Source organism: Petromyzon marinus, chromosome 9 (genome assembly GCF_048934315.1).
Source record: "Petromyzon marinus isolate PM22_M1 ecotype Great Lakes invasive population chromosome 9, UKy_Petmar_22M1.pri1.0, whole genome shotgun sequence".
Lineage (NCBI taxonomy): Eukaryota > Metazoa > Chordata > Hyperoartia > Petromyzontiformes > Petromyzontidae > Petromyzon > Petromyzon marinus.
Genome location: NC_133675.1, coordinates 13,975,709 through 13,997,521, shown reverse-complemented (window position 1 = coordinate 13,997,521; position 21,813 = coordinate 13,975,709). Strand labels below are relative to the sequence as shown.

The following is a 21,813-nucleotide window of genomic DNA, read 5'->3' as shown; positions in this document are numbered from 1 at the left end:
GCTGACCGTAGTCACGTTACGTAATAATCCGTATACCTGGGACTGCACGGTTGATCGTCCAAGTGATTTGGTGAAAAGAGAAACTGAAGAGAGAGCCTTTGCGAGAGATAACGATCATGCAAATAGTCGCGACATATTTGCAGAAACCGTGCCTCTGTGGGTGGCTGGACGGCCAAAAAAGGATGGCACGGCCGTCACCAAGGCAGCAGATTGCTCGGTCACTGTGAATAAAATCGAACGTCCTCCAAAGTAGCGCAGCAGAACACTATCAGACCCACTGTCCTGCTGCCAGGGTGATTTTACTAGCCCCGCAAATATCTTTCGCATAAGTAGGTCATTGTGTGACATTGCCTCGACTCGTTCCATTTTTTTTTACTCCTGCGCTCCGGCGGGTTTTTTTTTTGCTTATTTTCCGGGCTGTACGACAGCGTGCCGCTCCGTGGGATGTCCGACGTTTTTCTCCACGTGCTGGGGGCTCCTTCAAAAAAGGTGATTCCTAAAACAACCGAATTTTGAAGAAGCTCCCAGAATGTGGAAATGAATTTAGTTTCTAAAGAAACTCCCGGCACGTAGAATTAAATATCAGACATCATTCGGAACAATGCGCAAAACACCTCGAAAGAAATACATCAGAGAGCTGCGTCGTTTCGTTTTCTGCTCACGTGCGGGTTGTGAATTATTGCAAAAGGTCCCCTCACGCTGAACTTGCTCGCGGTAAAAAAATTATCAGTTTTGAAATATAAGTCAAACTGTCGAATGGCAACAAATTATACCATTGTTCGGCAGAAGACAAAGGGTCAAACACATCTCTACGCACGGTTAAAGTAACATAATGAACGGGCTATTATGAAACAAAAAAAAGAATGCAGACGATAGAACTTTCACAAACGGAAGTTTATAAAACCACCCCATCCCATAATGTGTACGTGTAGTCATTTTTTTATTTATTCTTTTGTTTAATCACTGTCTTTAGCACTGTAACTAAGCGCCTCCAGCTATATATTTCAATGTAAACATTGGGCACCCATGCAGCCACGAGCGCATTTAGGCTCTTACAAAATCCCAACTCCCTGTGCTTCTGATCATAGTTTCATAGTTTTCATAGTTTTTAATTTATTTTGGTATAGCCCTGTGAGCCATTCGGCTCTTGAATCGGGTGCAACCGCAACAAACAAAAAAACAAAAACATGAACAAGAAAACATCTTAAAGTGACGTTGTGCATGTGCAAACAGAAAATCCAGGAAAAAACATCAACATATTCCTGAAATAGCACCGTACACCAGCGCTGTGTGCAAAAATCCCAGTGGGATGCAAGTCAAACAACAACAACAAGAAAACTTAGATAAGGCCATCAGTCTAACTCCGTACTACAATAAACAAAAACATGGCCAAACCAAAAAACTTTTAGAAATCACCAAAATAAAGCAATAAATGCAATGTAACAGTGATCATAGGAACTGTGACCGAATTTTTAACAATAAACTACATAAATAACATGTAACACCAAACCCTAGAGCCACAGCTGGCTGCATGAGTCACTCCACAAACAACAGGAGCATCAGTCGTAGTATCACATTTTTCAATGCACCTTTAAGATCAGCACACTCAATCAAAATACAGATAATACTTTGCAGCGATCATCCGGAGCGAAACATTTTATTTTATTTTAGGCCACTGAATAGCAGTGGCAGCTAGGGGTGTACAACTCCTCTAGAGCAGTTTTGAGTGAAGATCTCATAGGTAGCGATTCAAGTTGCATCACAGCACCGGCATCACACAGTGCTGGTGCTCACCAGCCCCGGATTAGAGCCCATGCAGCTAGGCCACCCAGGCAGCTTCCCCGTTCAACAACAATAAAGCTTTCATTGTAAAAACAGCTGCGTATAGGCACCTCATGACTTCCATTTTGTCTCACTCACTCGCGAGCCCAACGCCATCTGAGTTTAACGCTGAACATTTACAGAGGCCACAAACGTGTCAATCTGTGAAAATGTACTCTTACACACTGTAATTTTTTTTCCTCCCGCGGCAATTGTTCGATTCCCACCTCGCAGCTCGTGTACTTGTGCCCCGAAGAGTAATACTCAGCATATGCCGAGACCTTTGATGCCCCCTGAATTGCAAATTTTTAATATAATTACAGGGATACAATAGCAAACACATTTGAGGCAACGTGGTGCCTCTGAGGGTTGATTGCTTGTCTCAGAGTACCAAGATGGCATCAACCGTGGCCCCGATTTCAACTCATGGCAGCCACTTGTTGTTTAATCACGTGCAGTTTTTTGTTACTTTGCCCAGCTCTGACGATTACCAGTTGACGCACAATACCTCACATGGCATGACGGGGTCAAAAATCTGGTGACTGAGAAAAGAGAGAGTTGTTGAAATGAGAACAACAATACAATGGGAGGTTCTGTCACCTACAGCGGTTATACAAGGTCATAGTTTTACCGAATCTTTGAATCTGATGAATTGATGATAAAAACGACCGTATTCAGGTACAGCCCCGCAAATGCCTGCTCACGCTACTCATGGCGGAAGGACCTCAACGAGAGGGAGCCCTGCAGGGTACTTGGTCTACTCTTCCACGTTGATCAAACATTTTGAAAGAGGTGCGTTTACACACACTTTACCCCACCACACGCGACCTACCGATACACTTTACCCATTGACACTGAGGTCTTAAGACGCTTGTCCATTGTTTCAACTGCTGGGCCGGAAGATGGAAATCAAGTTGGCACTTTCCAGAGTGCCATTGCAGCGTGACAAATGATCCTCATGGCGGTACCCCGGGGTACCAAATAATACTAAATGGCCGAGGCAATTAAATACTTTATTTCTGGGACACTATTTTTGTCCAGGGGTGTTACTCAACTCCGCAACTGGTCTACCAATCAATCCTAAATCAGTGCCACACTCCGCAATGTCGAAATGCAGCGCGCCGAAACCCTGAACGCTCGCACGCACCGTGGTGGTGCATCGTAGTGAACAGCTCGTCCAGATGAGTCGATTGCCGCATCGCCGACCATCAACAGACTAAACGTGACTGCATCACGGACATGATGCGAGAGCCGGGGTACTATGGTACCCCGGGGTACCGCCATGAGGTTCATATAAACGTAAATATCGTCGGACGTGTCAACAATAATTGGGGGGGGGGGGTGTCTACTGAAATATAAAATTTCAACACACCGAAGTTTTAAAAAACGACAAAAAAAGTTCATCAACAATGAACCGAAATAAAATTGTGGCACTTCCACTGCAGGTTTTTTTCCAATTGTGCATATCTGCAACGCGCACAAAAATGCGTTTTGTTATAATCCTCGGGAGAAACAACGCTCACGGCGCTCTCAGCGGCCGCTGGGCAGGCTATCGGTCTCCCGGTTAGCGTTTGCTACATTTCCGTACGGCACTAAATAGAAAAGGCGATCGTTGGTGCACGTCCATGGTCAGCGGGGATGAGTTTACAATTATTCGGGCAAACATCTCATTTCCCAAACCTCTACAGCAGCAGTAATGTTGAGCTCCCCTATTGTCCTGTTGTATAAGTTGCCGCAAGTGTTTACCATAGATACACAAAGGGGAGGTCAGCTTTGTTTGAGGATACATTATTAAATGTATCCCGGGCAAACAATCGTGAGTTTATATGTTTTAACACGCTCACACCTATTTAATATGCTGTCCTGCCAAAAATAGTGTAAGCTAATGACACAAAATTGTGCACTTTATATGGTTCTAAAAATAGCTATCTGCACATTTTTTTTAAAATTAATAATCTTAATTCTTTTTAGATTGACAGCTGCCAATTGTACGAAAAAAATCAGCGCTGTACTATTCAATAAAGGGCATATGTATTGACACCCATTTCAGAGCATAATTAATAGTATTTACAACAACTGTGGCTGAATATTTATGAGCCTTTTAGAGAAGGTAGATCGATGTCAAAAGGTGAATATTTCATTCATTAACTTTGAACTCTATGGGGTGATGAACATGAACAACTAAGATCAGGTTTCATCGTCTCCTTATTCACAGGAAACACAGTGACACCCCGGTTTCTGCCGGGAATGCGTTCCTGAAAGGTGCGACGACGAATATCGAAACGGCGTCAATCGAAGCGATTGACAGGACTAGTAGGTGGTGGTGGTGGTGGTGGAGGTGGTGGAGGCTGGGAGGCGACGGATAACGAGAAAGGACGGACGACGATGATGATTGCTGTCAGCGACAGTCAGTGGGAGTTGTGGTGACGCAAATCGGGCAGCGGCGTTCATAATCAAGTGACGACGCATTTGCGAAACAACGTAAAAAGAGGTGTTGCTGTATACGCACATTGCTTTAATACACATTATTAACTTGATTGCTTCTATTATAGTAAAAACGCACAATGTCAACAACAAATGTCGCTATTAAAATAACATTTAAAATGTTGGCCATGCGTGTTGATTTCTAGGTCATACATGGACAACCTTTTGGTGCGGCCTATATTGCTAGTATTTTGTTTTGTAAACGGTACTCCGCTGTAGCATGAAAGCGTTTCTTGCAACAATGAGTGGGAACAACAAAAACAACAACAGCAGCAGCAGCAGTTACAAAAAGCCCACACGCGCAGAAAGCATCCCATTCTTTGATATCGTCAACGACATTACGTAACTATTATAGTTAGGAAATTGATTGCTTCCTTTCAATGAATTGTCAACATTCCCTGCCAGCACGAGTCTGTTTATTGATTACTCGTGAGAGGGGGTGGAGGGGCGCGGTAAGGCTGATCAGGTTTGACGAGAGACCAGCATGCGAGATGAGATCCCTAAGCGGAAAACACAAACAGAATCCAACGCATATCTGAGGCTGCAAATGAAGCCCCGTGAACCTGTATCTGCACAGATCCTTCAAAGCGTTTCCTTGATAGGCAGGGTGGCTGAGGATGTGAGGAGAGAAGCTCGCTTGGGGGGAAGGTACAACATTGATACGCCCGATCGCTTTCCCGATGCGTGGACTACCGCGTCCATCGCTGTTACTTGCAAATGCCGGTGCACTATTAGAGACCGTGCTACAGCTTCGCCTATGTGCAATGGGGGGAAGGGGGGGGCAGTTCTCACGTTTCCTACTGCCCACGTATGCGCAGAAAATGTGAGAAAGTAAAAAAAATTGTTGTCGCCCTCGGTCTGAGAGAGCTCGGAAGTCTGTCAAATAAGGTGATCAGTGTATTTCAGCACAGGTGTTTCCGCCGTGCAGGTGAACTTGTGTCAAGGGGGATGGGGCTTCTTGTGATCATCGTGATCATCATTATGGTGTTCATTATTACCACAGTTTTATTTGGGTCTGGGTGGGAGACGTTTGTGATGTAAAAAAAAATACAGATCCATTTTGAAAAATGAAGCCAAAATCAAAACCGTACAGCTGACACCCTTTCCATCGTGTCTCTCCATAAATGAATGATTTGTTTGTCCCAGGCTTGATATTCCTCATCAGTCTCGGCAGCCAGATTGACAGTAATGATATGATGACACGGATGCATGACTGAGCAAATCACGCCTCTTAACATATTGTGCACTTTGAAATCTCACACCTCGTGCTGAAATGATCCACATGACATGTCTATCCACATTCAACAGCGAGCTTTGAAGAACCGTATGAGGAATTATGGTTATATCGCTAGAGAGCTTAGTTATTTCCCATGCAAGGAACAGCATTAAATAGGAAAGAAAATGATGCAATTTAAATGTCAAATTTCCCTTCTATTTAATTCTGGGGTTTGGCTAGAACAGAACAGGAAATACATGACTGATTCTACATATAGACCAGGTCTGGTGTTATACTGGCAGTGTGGCGCTGCCAGGAGAGCATGCAAAGCTCACGAATTGAAGGCTGCAAAGCTCAAATCCCGATCAGTGGTCAACGCTCCTTTTCCTCAGTCCGGGGCGGACAACGTAAACATGCTTTGTGGGAAGTCGACATCTCTATTGTACAATAAATAAACTAACAATACCACAGCGATGTGGAATTCCCATACCACTTGGAGGTTTTACTGCGACTCGAAAGTACAATTTTATGTTAATTTCAGTTTAATTCGCTGCACATGAATTCTAGGTTGAGGTGCATCGGCCATTTCTCTAATCTACGATGAGCACCGGGAAACCATTGTTCAGATCACTGAGTTAAAATTAAAATTTGAAGTTACTGCGCAGAATACTGCTTCATGAACCATCTCATTGCAAATACCCCCATTCAAAACCTCTTACTCATAAGCCTTTAAAAAGCTATCATCTTATTGATTACTCTCGACGCTTCAAAGTGAAAGTAGATATTGGTTTTAAATACAAAAGCGTATTGAAGGTGTTTTGATGTCATAATTCTGTCTCTAATTCTCATACACGTTATTGTACTGTATTTATTCATTTTAGGACCTTGCTTATTTGTTCAAAAACTCACGAACATATCTTATATGCGATGACGTTTAAAGTAATATAATTCACGGAAGGGGGTAGGCAATGATACTTTTATTGCTTTTCAAATTCTCTGGTTATCTGCAATTTTTTTTTAAAAAATAATTAATGGTTAACAAAAAGTGTGGTGTTTCACTTATCTGCGCATTAGCTCTGACTTTGAGGTAAAGACTTTGACAGCTGGGGGTTAAATGTTTGGGAAACTGGAGACAAGCAACAGTGCCAAGTTTCACAGAGCTATTGAGATGATGAAGGGACGCCTAAGGCCTAAGGCGTCGGCCCCTCCACCTCCCCATGATTAGAATTGGACCGCGAATTGGGTTTCATTTAAATCACAATATTGTGAAAGCCTATTTACAAATTATAATATTTATTACACACGCGTGTGTGTGCGCACACAAATATAAATACAACAAAAATACAGAGATATCTCTTAATCCGTATCGACCTTGGGGAAATGTGGTGTTAATGAAGCCCTACGGAAAGACACACATGCACTGCGGAATATACACAACCATGTGGAGAATACACAACCACGATCTCTGCTGTTATTTTATATTCATTTCTGCAAGGCAGCTTCCCCGTGTTGCAACTTACGTCCTATGGAATTATAATCTAATCGCTACATTGTTCCCCTTTCCTTTGCTTGCTTCCTAAAGTTGTTTACATTTCATGTTTCTCCTAAGCATATATATCGCAGCACCGTTTGTATATCGTCATGTATAGTCAAGATCGACAATACATTTCAAGAAGTATTTTTGACCAATACCATTAAAGGCACCAGATATCGTCATTGCTGTTGTGGAATCACACAACTTGTCAAGCTTTGCTCTTACAAGTTGGGCCGCAGCCACAGGATGTTAACTCCCTTGCGTGGTACGCAGGAGATCGTGGGTTCGATCCAGACCCTGACGCCTGTATATGTTCTCCCCGTGGTCATGTGGATTTTTGTCCGGGTCCTCCGGGTTTTCTCTCCACATTGAGAAACATACGTATACAGTATTTGGCTGCTTTAAATTGCCACGTGATAAGCCACTTCGATAAGCTATCGTTTGTGGCCAGGTCGCTTCTGAAAAAGAGCTATATAGCTCAGTGGGCCTTACCTGGATTGTAGAGCGCTCCCAGTAATTATTCCACACTTCGTCTGTCAATGAACGGTAGTTACCAACAGCTTAAGTGGTGACAATTTTGCATCTCAGAACCACACCTGCACTCATTTAGAGTGCCACACACACTGGTAAACAGACGAAAATAAATTGATACAATTACAATGTAAACTCATACAGCATTATATATGGAGCATCTTAGGATGTTGTAAAGGGCACACTTATAATCATAAAAAAGTGCATTCATACACAATCATTTGTAAAAAAAAATGCAGGTTGGACAGATGAGATGCATTATCAGTCCTGGAGATGTATTAGTATAATTTAATTTCTGTGATTGAGAGGCTACAGAAATAATTAATGTGACAAGTAATACGTATGAGCAGAGACCGAATAAAATGCATTAGAGTAAAAAAACATAAACAACATGCTATGTAAAGAACACGTCCACGATATGGGGAAAGTGAATTCATGGAATAGCAAAGAATTGTGTTTCGTGGGCTCTGATTGACCTATTTGAAATGACGAAGGCAACACTGCATTCTCATAGATCGCTGTACATTTTCACACTGTGCTTACATTCTATCTTACAATTTTGGAAACATCAACCGTCGACAATGTTGCAATGCAATCGGGAGAAGTGGCTGGGGAAAACTGTGGACTTGCCCTATGCATTCTAGTCCAGGTCAACAGTGAAGCATTGTAGCAACAACCAGATCACGGGCCGTTTTTTTTATTCGTTTTCATTTTTGTATTCATCACAATATGATGTATTTATGTATTTGCTTCGATAAAGCGCGATGCAAAGTGAGAGACTTCGCGATGACATTTTTGTTCCTTTGATTTACACGTATGAAGAATATTGCGTAGGAAACCCCCGATGAATCACTGACACAATTTTAATCATTCACTTCTATTTGTCTGTCAAGAAAGATGGAGAAAGTTAGGGTTAGAGGTCACAATCTCAAATCACATCTATTTGAAAGGGAAAAAATAACACATGAATGAATGATTAATTTTTCCAATGGTTCATCTTGTTAAGCAGGTTGTGTGAAAGTGAAATATTGCCTTGCCCTATTATATTTCTTGAAATAAGACAATTTGCTTTCAAATGCATCTTTTTTAACGTCGTCAAAAAAAATAAGTAATAAAACATTTTTATATTTATCTAGTTATTTTCTTATGAGTTCCGTCATTGTTAAAATTTTAACATTATTAAATCGCTCGGCAAATGTAAATCCCATAGGACTTGTTTTGAATGCAACATTTGAATATGCTAAGATAGTTTTTGTAAGAAGCAAGCCTAATCCAATCATTGCTCCCAAGGGATTACAGTATTTTATTGATTTCTTGTGCTTCGGGGTTAATAAATCCTTGCTTTGCCTTGCTAAATCAGAGAACCAATATTCTAATTTTGCAACAGCAAAAAAAATGTTGATGCTGCATTGGCAGTGGTGCACATGCAGGATGAACAACAAAAACAAACCAACACATTCGTCAACAACGACACTGCCTTAAAGTAAACAGTTTTTTGGGGGGGAGGGCAATGACCGTTCTTCATCGCACATAAACATTCTGGTTTTGGTTGAGTATGTTCCTGAATTCGCCACTTCGTAAGTATACATACACACACGTGCACGTTTATATACCGTAATGCACGCGTGGCCAGAAGTGTTGCAATCGTTATTAAAAGCTGCATTTCGACTGCAGTGACCTGCTTTAATTTATTGGCATTGAAACAAACATCACAGGTGGGGAAATGGTGTCACGATTATGACCTGAGTGTGTATACGGATGACATCAGCAATTGGGGGTGAAAGGTGCGAGTAAGACCACCGCCCCGGTTATGTGCCTTGTCACCATTAATTAGTGCTCCTCCAACACTTTTACACACTTGGGATCTTGGGTGCCATTGCCTGTGTAAAAGGCCGTGCACGTGTGTGTGTGCACGTGTTCACGCGTGTGTTCGTGTGCCACCGCCAAAGTGAAGTCACCGACGCTTGAGACCGCAGGCAACGTATAAATACCGTCTAATGCGTGCTAATAATAAACATGCTCGTACGATAAATGTATCTACGGTGTAGCAGAGGCAGATGTACAAACTTCCCCGAGGGGAAGGGGAGGGGGGAGGCAGTCTTGAAATTCAATATTTTTAAATCAGGCTCTACATTAATACAAATATATATAGATGTATTTTTCCTGTAAATATCAATACAATACCAATTGGCAGGGTCTCAAGAGCAGGGTCTCAAGAGGCCGGTGGTGGGGGTGGGGGGGTGTCCCCCATCGCCTCCACCCCCCAGGGAATCTGCCAGTGCAGTGTCAGCAGCATTTTTGGCAAACCCTCTCCGTTAAAAAAACACCTGCAAAGCAGCACGTGTTGGTGGCCTATTGTCATCAGCAGAGGCGATAGATTCCAGCCTGACTTCAATCCTCCTTTGAGATGCCACTGGCCGTTCCTATTAATAAGCAGACGCACCGCCAAATATAATGACACGCATCAGCGACTGATATCAAATCGTGTCGCTAATTTGGGAATGTGAACGAACCCAGACCGCTCTTTGCAAGATTAGACTAAATACGTTTCATAAATATTATCTATCCGTTCGCAATAAATAACCAATACTGACAACAATTGGTCTTTGTTTACAAGTTGGCATGTGATTGCGCACTAGATACAGAAAATATTTCAAGGCCCTTTCTCAAACAGCCCTTTATTATTATAAAATAATTCAACATTATTTTTCTCGGGCAAATGTGGCATTTGATAACATCACTTGTTGGTGCAATTTCAATTGTAATGGCATATGTTGCTGCCGCTAATAATGTTGTTAGTTATGATGCATTTTATATACTGTCTGTTAAAAGCGTGTCATACTTTTCAATTGTAGTAATCATTCTCGGTCTCTGTGGTAGAAAAAATAATAATAATGTTGATATAAATTTGGCCAATAGACAAGGCGAAGTAAATGTTCACATGGGTGGTGAAGGCTTTATGTCTGCACCGAGCATAGCCCCTGAACAGCTAATTGGCATTGTATTTTATCCCTTGTAACAACCACAGGTTTTTATATTAAATGACTCTGCCACCAACAAAGTCGTATAAAAAGTTGCCGTTAGTGTGCACACACATGCGTGCCCGTATCTTTCACATGCTGATGTCAATGCTAAGCTAATTAATGCAGTTGTTTGTCTTTATATGGCCGGAGCAGCGGTGCCAGTGGTGGTGAGTACACCCGCTGCACAATGAGTCGGGGACAGCAGCTCGCGTGAGTGGCGACTGATATCTGAACAGGTCCCTGCCCTGAAACCCACCACTGCCCACCCCCCCCCCAAACCTCTCTCCAGCCCAACTTGACCAACTGACCAGATGGTGCAGTAAGTGCAACCCCGCCTCTCCCCACCCCCCCACTTCCTGCCTTGACTGACATGGCATGGAGGAGGTAGGGCTTCATTCAGCAGCCGTTTGTTTGACAATGGGTTTAAAATGATTATTTTTACATTCGTAGGAGGGTCTGGCTTACGTTATGCTTACATTCACCACGTGACAAATACTATGATTTAGAATTCGTTTATGGGTGAGATAACGTGATTAAAATGTGCCTGTCAAACCCTTCACGAACACATCTTTTGATTTCTGGCAACTGTCTGATGATGTTGGTTGTAACGACCAGCGTAAAGTTGTACTCAATCGTAAAATGTTGTGGATTACTTTCCAACACAAAGGTGTTACTGTTAATCACGTGACAACTCTATTAATTGGCTGTGTCGGGTGGAGCAGGGTGTACAGCACACATTCTACTTATGCTGACCTTCATCGGTGCTCGCTAACAGCACTTGCCCCAACAGGCTATTAAAGGCTATACGGGAGGTCTTTGTCTTAGTATGAGAGTGTGTGTGTACATGCTATGCAATGTGTGCCGTACTTTAATATTTGACTATACTGCATAAATGTTACGAGATAAAAGCAGCATTTAACTGCAAGGTGCTTATACAAACATGTAATATTAAACAATATAATAAAACAATTAAATGTAAATATGATAAACTATATAGAAACATATTAAAGAGAAAGTATTTGTTTTTATTACACAACCAGTGGAAATTGTATTGTAAAAATGTAATCAAGATGTGTAAATCTATGCGTATGTGTACGTGTAAACACATGTGCACGTGCTCATATGGGTGTTGGAAACCAGATGGGAGCAGCTTCTCAGCTGTGGCCTTTATAACGATGGAAAGAGTGGCCCATCTGCTAGCTTGTGACAATGCCTCTCCTGCCTAAGAGCTTTGTTACTGAACTCTAACATTCTAACTCAAAATAATCACGAGCATCCTTGTGGGGAATTTAAATAACAGGATAAAAAACAAAATGGATATTTGACATTTTGTTGTTAAATAAATATTAGTTTTTTTATAGTCTCAACTGCGCCAATTATTATTTTGAGTTATGCATAATATCACATGCATAGAACTGCCTGCAAGATCAGCAATTCGCCAGCATTGATTTACGCAAGCCTGACTGCTGATGAGACACTGGCCTGTCGAAACCGGTCCAGAATTTGCATGTCTTTAAATCAATGCTGCTTAAATTATACACTCCCAGAAGTCCGTGTGAGTTGTGTAAGAAACACTCTTGGTTTTAATCGGAGAGACGGATATATTAAGGAGCCATTATCTCATATCATAATTCTACTTTAATAAATATACAGTGAACTACTATTCGGGGATATTATGTTTAGGTGTGCTGCGCATGAACGTTGAAGTTGCTTGAAATATATGCAAGGTGGTGTAATTTTTCACATGCGCACGTGTGAATGCATTACCCCATCAATACCGAAAATCACACACAGACTCGACCACCAACACAGGTGAGCACATCTTAAAAGAATACGCACATCCCGTTTTGTCAATTCACTGCTGGATGATGGCCTCCCGACCATCTTACGGGCCATGAAGGATATTTGACCATACTTCACCGTGCTGTGCACAATAGTTGCCCATTCAAGGACTATCCAGGCCGAACCCCAGCTTAGCTTCCATGATCTGATGAGATCGGATGGATTCTCGGTGACTTGGCGAAAGAATATGGGAACGCAATTGCAATGTTTGTGAAAGTGTATTCGAATGCATAATTTCACTGTGGAAAAAAAATTGTTCCTGGGTTGTAAGTGTTATTTATGCCTCAAAAGTACATACCATGGCTATTTATTCCCCACAAACTTTTCTTGTGACCAGGACAGTGATATTTTTAAATGTACATATTTTCAATGAGAAAACGTGTGCATTTGTGTCATCCCTTCACATAAAGTCCTGGTCACAAAAGCAAAGTTTGTGGGGAATAATAATAATAGCCATTTTCTGTACTTTTGAAGCATACGCAATTAGAAAATAACACTTACTACCCAGGAACAAAAAATCGTGTTAGATAGTGAATTTTCCTTTCGCCGGTTCTCGTTGACAACATCCCAACGTTGACCCAACATCGATAAATGCATCTTTCATTCATGACCGTTCGCATGTTCAGAGTAATTCTACTATGCAGCAAAACAACGAAACTGAAGTTACAATGACACTAAACGCCAGCGGCTCAATGTACGTTGTTTGCACAGCCAAAAGTATCGTGTTTGCCGTGCCAAAGCGTACGGATTTTTTATCGCACTTTACACGGGGCATTTTATTATCCAAATGCTCTGGTGCAAACATATCGATCCAAAGGCAGAATTATATCTACCCGTGGTGGTCGTGTAAGAGGGCAGCTGCTTGAGACTGGCGTAAAGAGTGAGTGCACTACGCGTCGGGCTCACCGCTTAAGGTCACCCACCAGTGCCACTGCAAAGGACTTGGTGGAGCGAACCCACCAATCATACGTGGGGCTTGACACACCAAGGTTAATGAAGAGTGTCGGCACCGTGGCCTCTTGTAGTAGCAGATATCTTAAATAAATATATAAATGGGCTGCCAAACGCTTTGAGTTTACGGCATGCGCTATATGTGGGCAAGTGGTTGTAGCAGTGACCAAGTAGCCTACGCTAGGAATCTGATGACCGGAGTTCGATTCCTGGCCACGGCTAACTTTAGCGGTAAGTCAAATATAAACTGGTTCTGGTCTCCCCTCCCCATCCGCCCCACACCGAACCTTTCACCAACTTGCACTGAGCAGTACGGTGAGGTGTGGTCAAAACAACCCCCGGTGACCAGAGCATGGCTTTCTATAAAAAAAATTCACAGACACAAAAAGGACGAGGATCATTAAAGACCATGTGGGAAAATGCTGTTCATGAGCACCTCTTAACATCTCGCACGTAAAGTGGCTGATGTGGACAGCGAAATACCCGACTGCCCATGTCTCCCGAGTTGCTGGTGTTTTACACACTGAACCAGTTATTCATTTAAGGCTACGTTGACCCAGGATGACCCTCGCAGAACAAGTACAGAGATCACCTGATTCTGATGTTGTACATTGGGCTCTTCTCGTGAACGCATACCTGTGCACAGGCGTGGAATCACAAACGCGCGTACACGCTCGCACGCATACTTGCGAAAGGCTGCGATTATTCATGGGATGAACCTGAAATACTTTTCAAATGTGCGTCGTTATGCGGCCACGGCGTGGATCACACCAGGAAGCCCCCAAAACCGTCTGGGTTACGCCAATAGGTGTTATCGCGAAGCTTTCAAACCCTCGACGTGAAATGACCCTGTCCACATGAAAGAAGGGCAATCCACATGGCGGCACGCACGTTCACACCGTGTCTGCATGCTGCAGTGCGCGCCCGCATGCCGCTAATTGCCGAGTGAAGGACATTTTAATGGGATTGAGGCAAACCTTTACATTCAGTCCAGAGCCCAGCAGGTACCCCCCACAGCAATTAACTTTAGAGGAATCGGTGAGAATGGGTGAGATGTAAATTAGTGATGTAATTTAAAAAAAGGTAGTGTTCATTGTTACACAACCTTATCCATTAATTTGGCCAAATATATTTGTAATGGCTACAAAAAAAACATGCACAGTACAATTTTACCAATTATAGGAATTATGCATTCAAATGCAGTAGGAAATCCAGGTTGGGATGCAATATAAATGCTTTGTAGAAATTGTAGTCATGTGTTCTACTATATTTACGTGCAAATGGTACGTAAACCAAACATGAAACCTCTCTGAATCAACCCTAAAAATGCCAACGTTCGATCAGCGCAACAAAGTTGTGTAGCTCGCAGATCCCTCGTACAGATGGCGCAAATCTGTGTGCGATGCACATAAAGGAAGACAGTGACTGAAAGTGCAATGGCTTGTTAGGACGTGCGCTTAAGATATGACAAGGGACATTGGTTAATTGCTAGCCTGTAGGTTTGTTGATTGAAGCAATAATGGTGCCTATGCAAATTCATCGGGCATAGCCTGTTTCCATATTCTTCCCACTTTGAACTCGCACAAAGTGGGAACATTGCTGTATGGATTTTTTCGCCCCCCCACCCCCCAGAAAATATTTGAATTAAAAAACAAAGGCCTTGTTATTATTGAAATTCAAAGGGGAAACGTATCGCCACGTGGGTAACAGTATGATTACAATGTCGTAGGTTAATTTTGCTTATTCAGTAAGTGGGCAACTAGCTGCAGCGAATGTTCATCATTGAGGATGTTGTTCCAATTAAAATCAATTTGCATGCAAATGAAAACAAGACTAGCAAACTTAAAGACAATCAATTATTAGTTGCCACTTGTCAGACAACATAAATCTGAATATTACAAATGATACCAAAAGCACTGCATTGCGCATGACTGTAAAAATCAATTAATTCCTCCATGCAAAAATCCCCGCGATGCAATTAAAATGTATTTTAAAAACCGCTTTTTTTTCCAAGAGACATCGAAGCGCAAATTGCAAGAACAAAATACGCTGCAGCCATGCTTATGAAGGTATGCATGATGGTGCGCGTTCTGCCTTAGACAACACCCTACCGAGTGTACCGCAGTGAGAATGTATTTCCCTATACAGTTTTACGCGTGTATGCACATTTTGAGCTCGATTAAACAAATACCGGAATGTGCCTGACCGCAGAACTGAAGCAGATTTTAACCTGGAGAGTAGCTTCGGTGGGTGACCCACAAAGCACGATCAACAGGTGAAGTAGGCATCGTGAGCAGCAGAGAGTAATGCAGCAAAATCCAATGTACATAGACTCCCCTACTTACGAACGTTCGACTTACAAACTTTCAGAGACACGAACAAACCTGTCCGTATGTCCAGTTGCCTGTCCGGAACCAAGAGTCCTAAGTTAAAACCACCGCGCAATAGATGGCGGTGGTGGCATCTACATCTGCAGAACGTGAAGAACCAGTGGCATCTACAGGAGATTATACTACTTTACAGCCATTCTCCGTGTTTAGTGTACATGCCGTACAACATGTTTGGAATGGACATGAGTAAAGTTGGACATGTGAACAAATCGAATTAACGAAGAGACCTCTGGAACCTAACTCGTTCGTAAGTAGAGGATTCCCTGAACGGATGGACGATGCGAAGATTTTTGGAGTCGATTCTCAAATTCGGCCTTAGCGTGGTAATCGATTCTTATTTAGATTCCAAAAACACACTTCTTACAAATCCTTCGTTTTGTTTTATAATGTATTATTTATTGCAGGACTAAAACAGCATAAACAATTCAAGTGATATTATTTTACTATGTACAGAAACAGAATGAGAATTAACTGAAGGTTCTGAATATAGATACTGTACCTACATATAAATACGGTATATTGAAAAAGTATCCAGTAAAAATATAAAAATAACCAATACATGATCACAATTCACACTAAAAATTACTTTATAAAAAAAACTCACGAATTCATAATAACAATTCACACCTAATACTATTTTTTAAACCTAACCAATTAATAATTCTCACGAGAACAATTTTCATACAAACCACCTCACACCAATAATTTATCCTTTCAACTACAGATTGCAGTGCAAGAATCGAATCATGTTGTCCTAATGGCTGTTAATTAAATGCCGTGTTTTCAAATTAACAATAAAATAATTGTGGGAATTAAATGCCAAGCTTTTGACGCGATCGTTGTGGTTTGTGTCAAATCCGTTTCATTCCAAATATAGTGGATTCCGAAACGTCCCCTTAACGTGATCTAGAACCGATTGGTCTGGGATCGACTTCCCATGCCCAGCGCGGTGAAGTATGGTCAAATAACCTTTCAAAAGATGGTGCGAGGTGGGGGGGAGGCCCTCATTCAGCGGTGGATTGAGGGGCTATACGTGTCCCACACGTGGAAGGACGAATGAGTGCACTGGCGAGAGCGTCTGCAGATCGGACGAGTCCTCATGTCCTAGAAATAGAATTCAGGACGGTCCTCAAGATGACCAAAAGCCGTCTTTAAAACGAACAATTATCCCCCACTATTCCAAGCACAAATTCAGCCCCCGTCCTGCAACACTGCTGTCATATCTGGAGGGGGGGGGGCACACACTGTCCCGTCCCTGCCTGTACTTTATTGAATCGAACGTAAAGCGGTCAAAATTTAATTTTAAAACTTTATTCAGTTGTGACAAGCTATGTGTATACTCACCGACTGCACGTGTCTCTGTCACAGCCACTTGCTGTAGAACAGGCGGCCTGTGGAGCAGCAGCAGCACCAGAATGAGTCTGGTGTCAGAAGAGCCTTGTCTGTCATCACGTTCGCCCGTTCTGCTTCGGACTTATTCAGGTCTCCGTGGGGTTTGGTGGCGTTGGGATGCTTCTGGGTGACCTGGATTTTCTACTAGACCGCGTCAGTGACCGGGGATGCGATTACATCTCCGAGTTGGAGTCTTGAGGATACTCGCACCCAGCCACGTGTCCTGGACAAACCTTGCAACTGCACGATTGTTGATGCTCTTGCGTCTGTCAATTGAGATATTTAAACCGCTCATAGTTATTGTTACGTACTGTATTGGTATATGGCTGGTTAACTATAGACATCGCCAAACTGCGCTAAGGTCAGAACAATTGAAGTGACTTCTTGTTTACTGTACTTATATGGATTCTATTATGGTTTTTGGAGCCAGAGAATCGGTTTGATCGTTACAATCTATGCTGTGATTCTGACCTAAATAAACATGTACTGTAACTGCAGACTCATTGACGCCTGCATTCCTAATGTGTATTTGACGTCCCATTCGCCGGCACGGTATGGAACGTAGCTGTCTGACACGCGTCACTCTGTCCACAGCTGCAATTCGGGCGATAAGATTACCTCTGTACTTCAGGAATAATGTCTTCAGCTGCAAGGAAAAGTTGTTTTAAAGCAGTCGGGTTGATTACTGATGAAGCATTCACTGATTGCCCTCATCACTCGCTCACCGGCTATCAGTTGCTCATCATCTCTACATTGCGACTACCACAGTTATCGCTCCCGTGAACTGCACTTATTGATTCCTCCATCCATGATGATGAGTTGCTCTACCAGCCTGACTGGTCTCATCCACTGTTCAACCACCACCGCAGTACAAGTCACCCACTCACACTCACTCACCCATCCACTCACCACCCTGCAGGTCACAACAACACACTCACCCATCCACTCACCACACCGCAGGTCACAACAACACACTCACCCATCCACTCACCACCCTGCAGGTCACAACAACACACTCACCCATCCACTCACCACACCGCAGGTCACAACAACACACTCACCCACCCACACTCACCCATCCACTCACCACACCGCAGGTCACAACAACACACTCACCCACCCACACTCACCCATCCACTCACCACACCGCAGGTCACAACAACACACTCACCCACCCACACTCACCCATCCATTCACCACACTGCAGGTCACAACAACACACTCACCCACCCACACTCACCACACTGCAGGTCACAACAACACACTCACCCACCCACACTCACTCATCCACTCACCACACCGCAGGTCACAACAACACACTCACCCACCCACACTCACCCATACACTCACCACACTGCAGGTCACAACAACACACTCACCCACCCACACTCACCCATCTACTCACCACACCGCAGGTCACAACAACACACTCACCCACTCACACTCACCCACTCACACTCACCCACTCACACTCACCACACTGCAGGTCACAACACACTCACCCACTCACACTCACCCATCCACTCACCACACTGCAGGTCACAACAACACACTCACCCACTCACACTCACCCATCCACTCACCACACTGCAGGTCACAACAACACACTCACCCACCCACACTCACCCACTCACACTCACCACACTGCAGGTCACAACACACTCACCCACTCACACTCACCCATCCACTCACCACACTGCAGGTCACAACAACACACTCACCCACCCACACTCACCCATCCACTCATCACACTGCAGGTCACAACAACACACTCACCCACCCACTCACACTCACCCATACACTCACCACACCGCAGGTCACAACAACACACTCACTCACACTCGCTCACCCATCCACTCACCATACTGCAGGTCACAACAACACACTCACCCACTCACACTCACCACACTGCAGGTCACAACAACACACTCACCCACCCACACTCACCACACTGCAGGTCACAACAACACACTCACCCACCCACTCACACTCACCCATCCACTCACCACACTGCAGGTCACAACGCTTCTCTCTCCACTTTTGAATTCCCTCGCGTGCGCGATCTCTTTTCCACCAAGCCGTTGCAATTAACCACTTGCTCATGAAAAAAAAACGTGTTAACGCTTTATCTGCGTGAGATTTAAAAGTATTTATTCATATTATTCGTGATGGGGGAGCCTAACGTTCCACTTAAGAGTTAGACTAGCCCCCTTGAGTCGCGGTTCCATGTAGCCTGTAACAGACTGTAGCAAGCACTGTTAGCGAGTAGCAGCGCCTGTGAAGGCCGGCACGGCACACGACGGGGTGGGTTGCCAGCACCAACACGCCCGGCCGCCTTTGTCTCCCAAGTGGCGATGATCAACAGATCGCACCAGGTGCTCGTTTGAGACCGAATCGACCTAGGGGAGATCCAGGACCGGTTCAGATAATCGTCATTGGCCGTGCGTGGGACGCTTAACACACACACGGACGTGTTAGACTTTAAATTCGAAAATGTAGCAAAATCATACTTGATTTGAAGCTTTCGTGACTGCAGGAATTACTATTTGTTTTTTCGGTAAAGTCACGTATAAATAAGAAATAATAAAATAACATAATAGCGTACGACGTTTCAGTTGCAACACAAGCAGCCACCATCAGGTACAGAAGAGCTAAATTTGGGAGAGAGGGGAAACACATAACCTCAGATGTATATACAGACACCCAAGTAGGGGGAACGACACAGTTACAACAGGGGACACAGAGAGAGAAGCATACCAGACAAACAGGGTTTAGCAAAATTTTTGGAACCATGTAAAGCAACACAGACGGTCGGTCAAAACACAATTAACGCATAGTCCGGTTGATCACGTTATTCCAAAAATGTTTTAGCTAAACCCTGTTTGTCTGGTATGATTCTCTCTTTGTGTCCCCTGTTGTATCTGTGTTAGTTCCCCCTACTTGGGTGTCTGTATATACATCTGAGGTTATGTGTTTCCCCTCTCTACCAAATTTAGCTCTTCTGTACCTGATGATGGCTGCTTGTGTTGCAACCGAAACGTCGTACGCTATTATGTTATTTTATTATTTCTTATTTATACGTGACTTTACCGAAAAAACCAAAGAGTAGCAAAATCAAATTAACAACCTTTGTGTACACAATGTGATATTGACTTGAAACTGTAAACGTCACATGCAACAATGTCTCTCGCGTTCACGAATTAAGTCCACGACTCAAAATGAGCCATTCCTCTGCTCTGCACCGCCCTGCGGGTCCCCTCTGCCGACATTCACTCACGATGGGGGTGACTTGGTCTCCCTGCCGCTGAGTCGGTTTGGTGGTGGTGGTAATGGTGGTGGTGATGTTTGCAGGACTTGCACAACCCTATCAATCCCCCTTGCCCAGGGCGTTTACCCGCAACATTGCCCCGGCAACATTGTTGCGCACAGCCAGCATCAACTTTCACTGGGACACACACGACGCTTGCCTGCGACCCTCACACACCGGTGGGCGAACCCCCACGGCTTCCCAGCTGCGAGGTGGAGCGGCAAAGGGCCGGTCGGTCGCTCTCGCCGTTCGCCAGGCAGCTCCCCTCGCCACCCCCCCCCCCACACACACAGACACAAAGATCCCCCGTATAGCCTTAACAGACTGTAGGGGCAAGTGCTGTTAGCGAGCACCTATGAAGGCCGGAACGGTACACGAGGGGGTGGGTGACCAGCATCACGCCCGGCCGCCTTTGTCTCCCCAGTGACGATGTTTACACACCGCACTGGGCATTCATTTGAGGCTGAGTCGACCTATGGGAGGCCCAGGACCGGTTCAAATAATCGTCACTTGGTGTTGGCCGTGAGCGGGAGTCGAATCTGGGTAGCCAGGTTCATAGTGCAGCGTAGCGCTAACCGCTACACCACCGCTCCCCACACACAGACACACACACACAGACACACACACAGACACAACAGCCGCCATTCGCTACTAAGTGGCGGTGGCATCACCACGACGCTTGTGCCAGGCCATGTGCACCTTGAGGCCAAGTGAAGTGTCGAACGCCCGCTGGCAGGAGGTCACGGGGCAGACCCAGGTGCCACGGGTCAACTGACTGAGATGACTGGCTGATGCACCACCTGTGCCCCCTACTGTGCCAACCTGCTGTGCTTTAGCCACCCGGCGCTCCGCTCGTTGTTGTGAGCGTCGCTCCTCCGCCCTCCGTTGTTGTTGGAGGGCGACTGCCTCCAACTGCCCAGTAGCGTCCTTCACGAGCCTCCTCCACAGAGGCCGATCTTGACACCGCTGGTACCAGTCATCGGCAAGTCCACTCAGCTCCACGTCCTGCTGTACCACATCACTCAATCTCTTCGCTAGCCCGTGCCGCGCCCGTTTAGCCCCCTCGATCCGGCCGAACAAAAGCTGTTTCGGCATGCGGTGGCTGGGCATGCGGGCTACATGACCCAGCCAACGCAGCCTTGCCTGCCTGAGGAGCTCACCGATGGGACCTTGCCTAGATATTTCAAGGACACACACACACAGACATACACACAGACACACACACAGACATACACACAGACACACACACAGATATACACACACACAGACACACACACAGACACACACGCGGAGTGGCAGCAGCTGCGCCCAGCCGCCCGCAG

At 44.4% G+C, this 21,813-nt stretch overlaps 2 long non-coding RNA genes across 11 annotated transcripts in view; one reads left to right on the top strand and one right to left on the bottom strand.

The window, feature by feature from the left end:
• The window catches only part of LOC116940476 (uncharacterized), a 70,242-nt gene extending 52,563 nt beyond the window's left edge, over positions 1–17,679 (top strand). For 4 of the 6 annotated variants that reach the window (XR_012941338.1, XR_012941337.1, XR_012941339.1 and 1 more), the window contains 2 exons: positions 2,500–2,613; positions 4,037–4,425. This is a non-coding gene — a long non-coding RNA (uncharacterized LOC116940476). Of the gene's footprint in view, positions 1–2,499; positions 2,614–4,036 lie in introns of all 6 variants that reach the window. The other 2 variants (XR_012941341.1, XR_012941340.1) reach the window with 1 other exon arrangement.
• The window catches only part of LOC116940475 (uncharacterized), a 136,637-nt gene extending 116,185 nt beyond the window's left edge, over positions 1–20,452 (bottom strand). For 4 of the 5 annotated variants that reach the window (XR_012941343.1, XR_012941345.1, XR_012941342.1 and 1 more), the window contains exon 1: positions 17,137–18,641. This is a non-coding gene — a long non-coding RNA (uncharacterized LOC116940475). Of the gene's footprint in view, positions 1–17,136; positions 18,642–19,190 lie in introns of those variants that run through there. The other variant, XR_012941346.1, reaches the window with a different exon arrangement.
• Between the last annotated feature and the right edge of the window lie 1,361 nt (positions 20,453–21,813).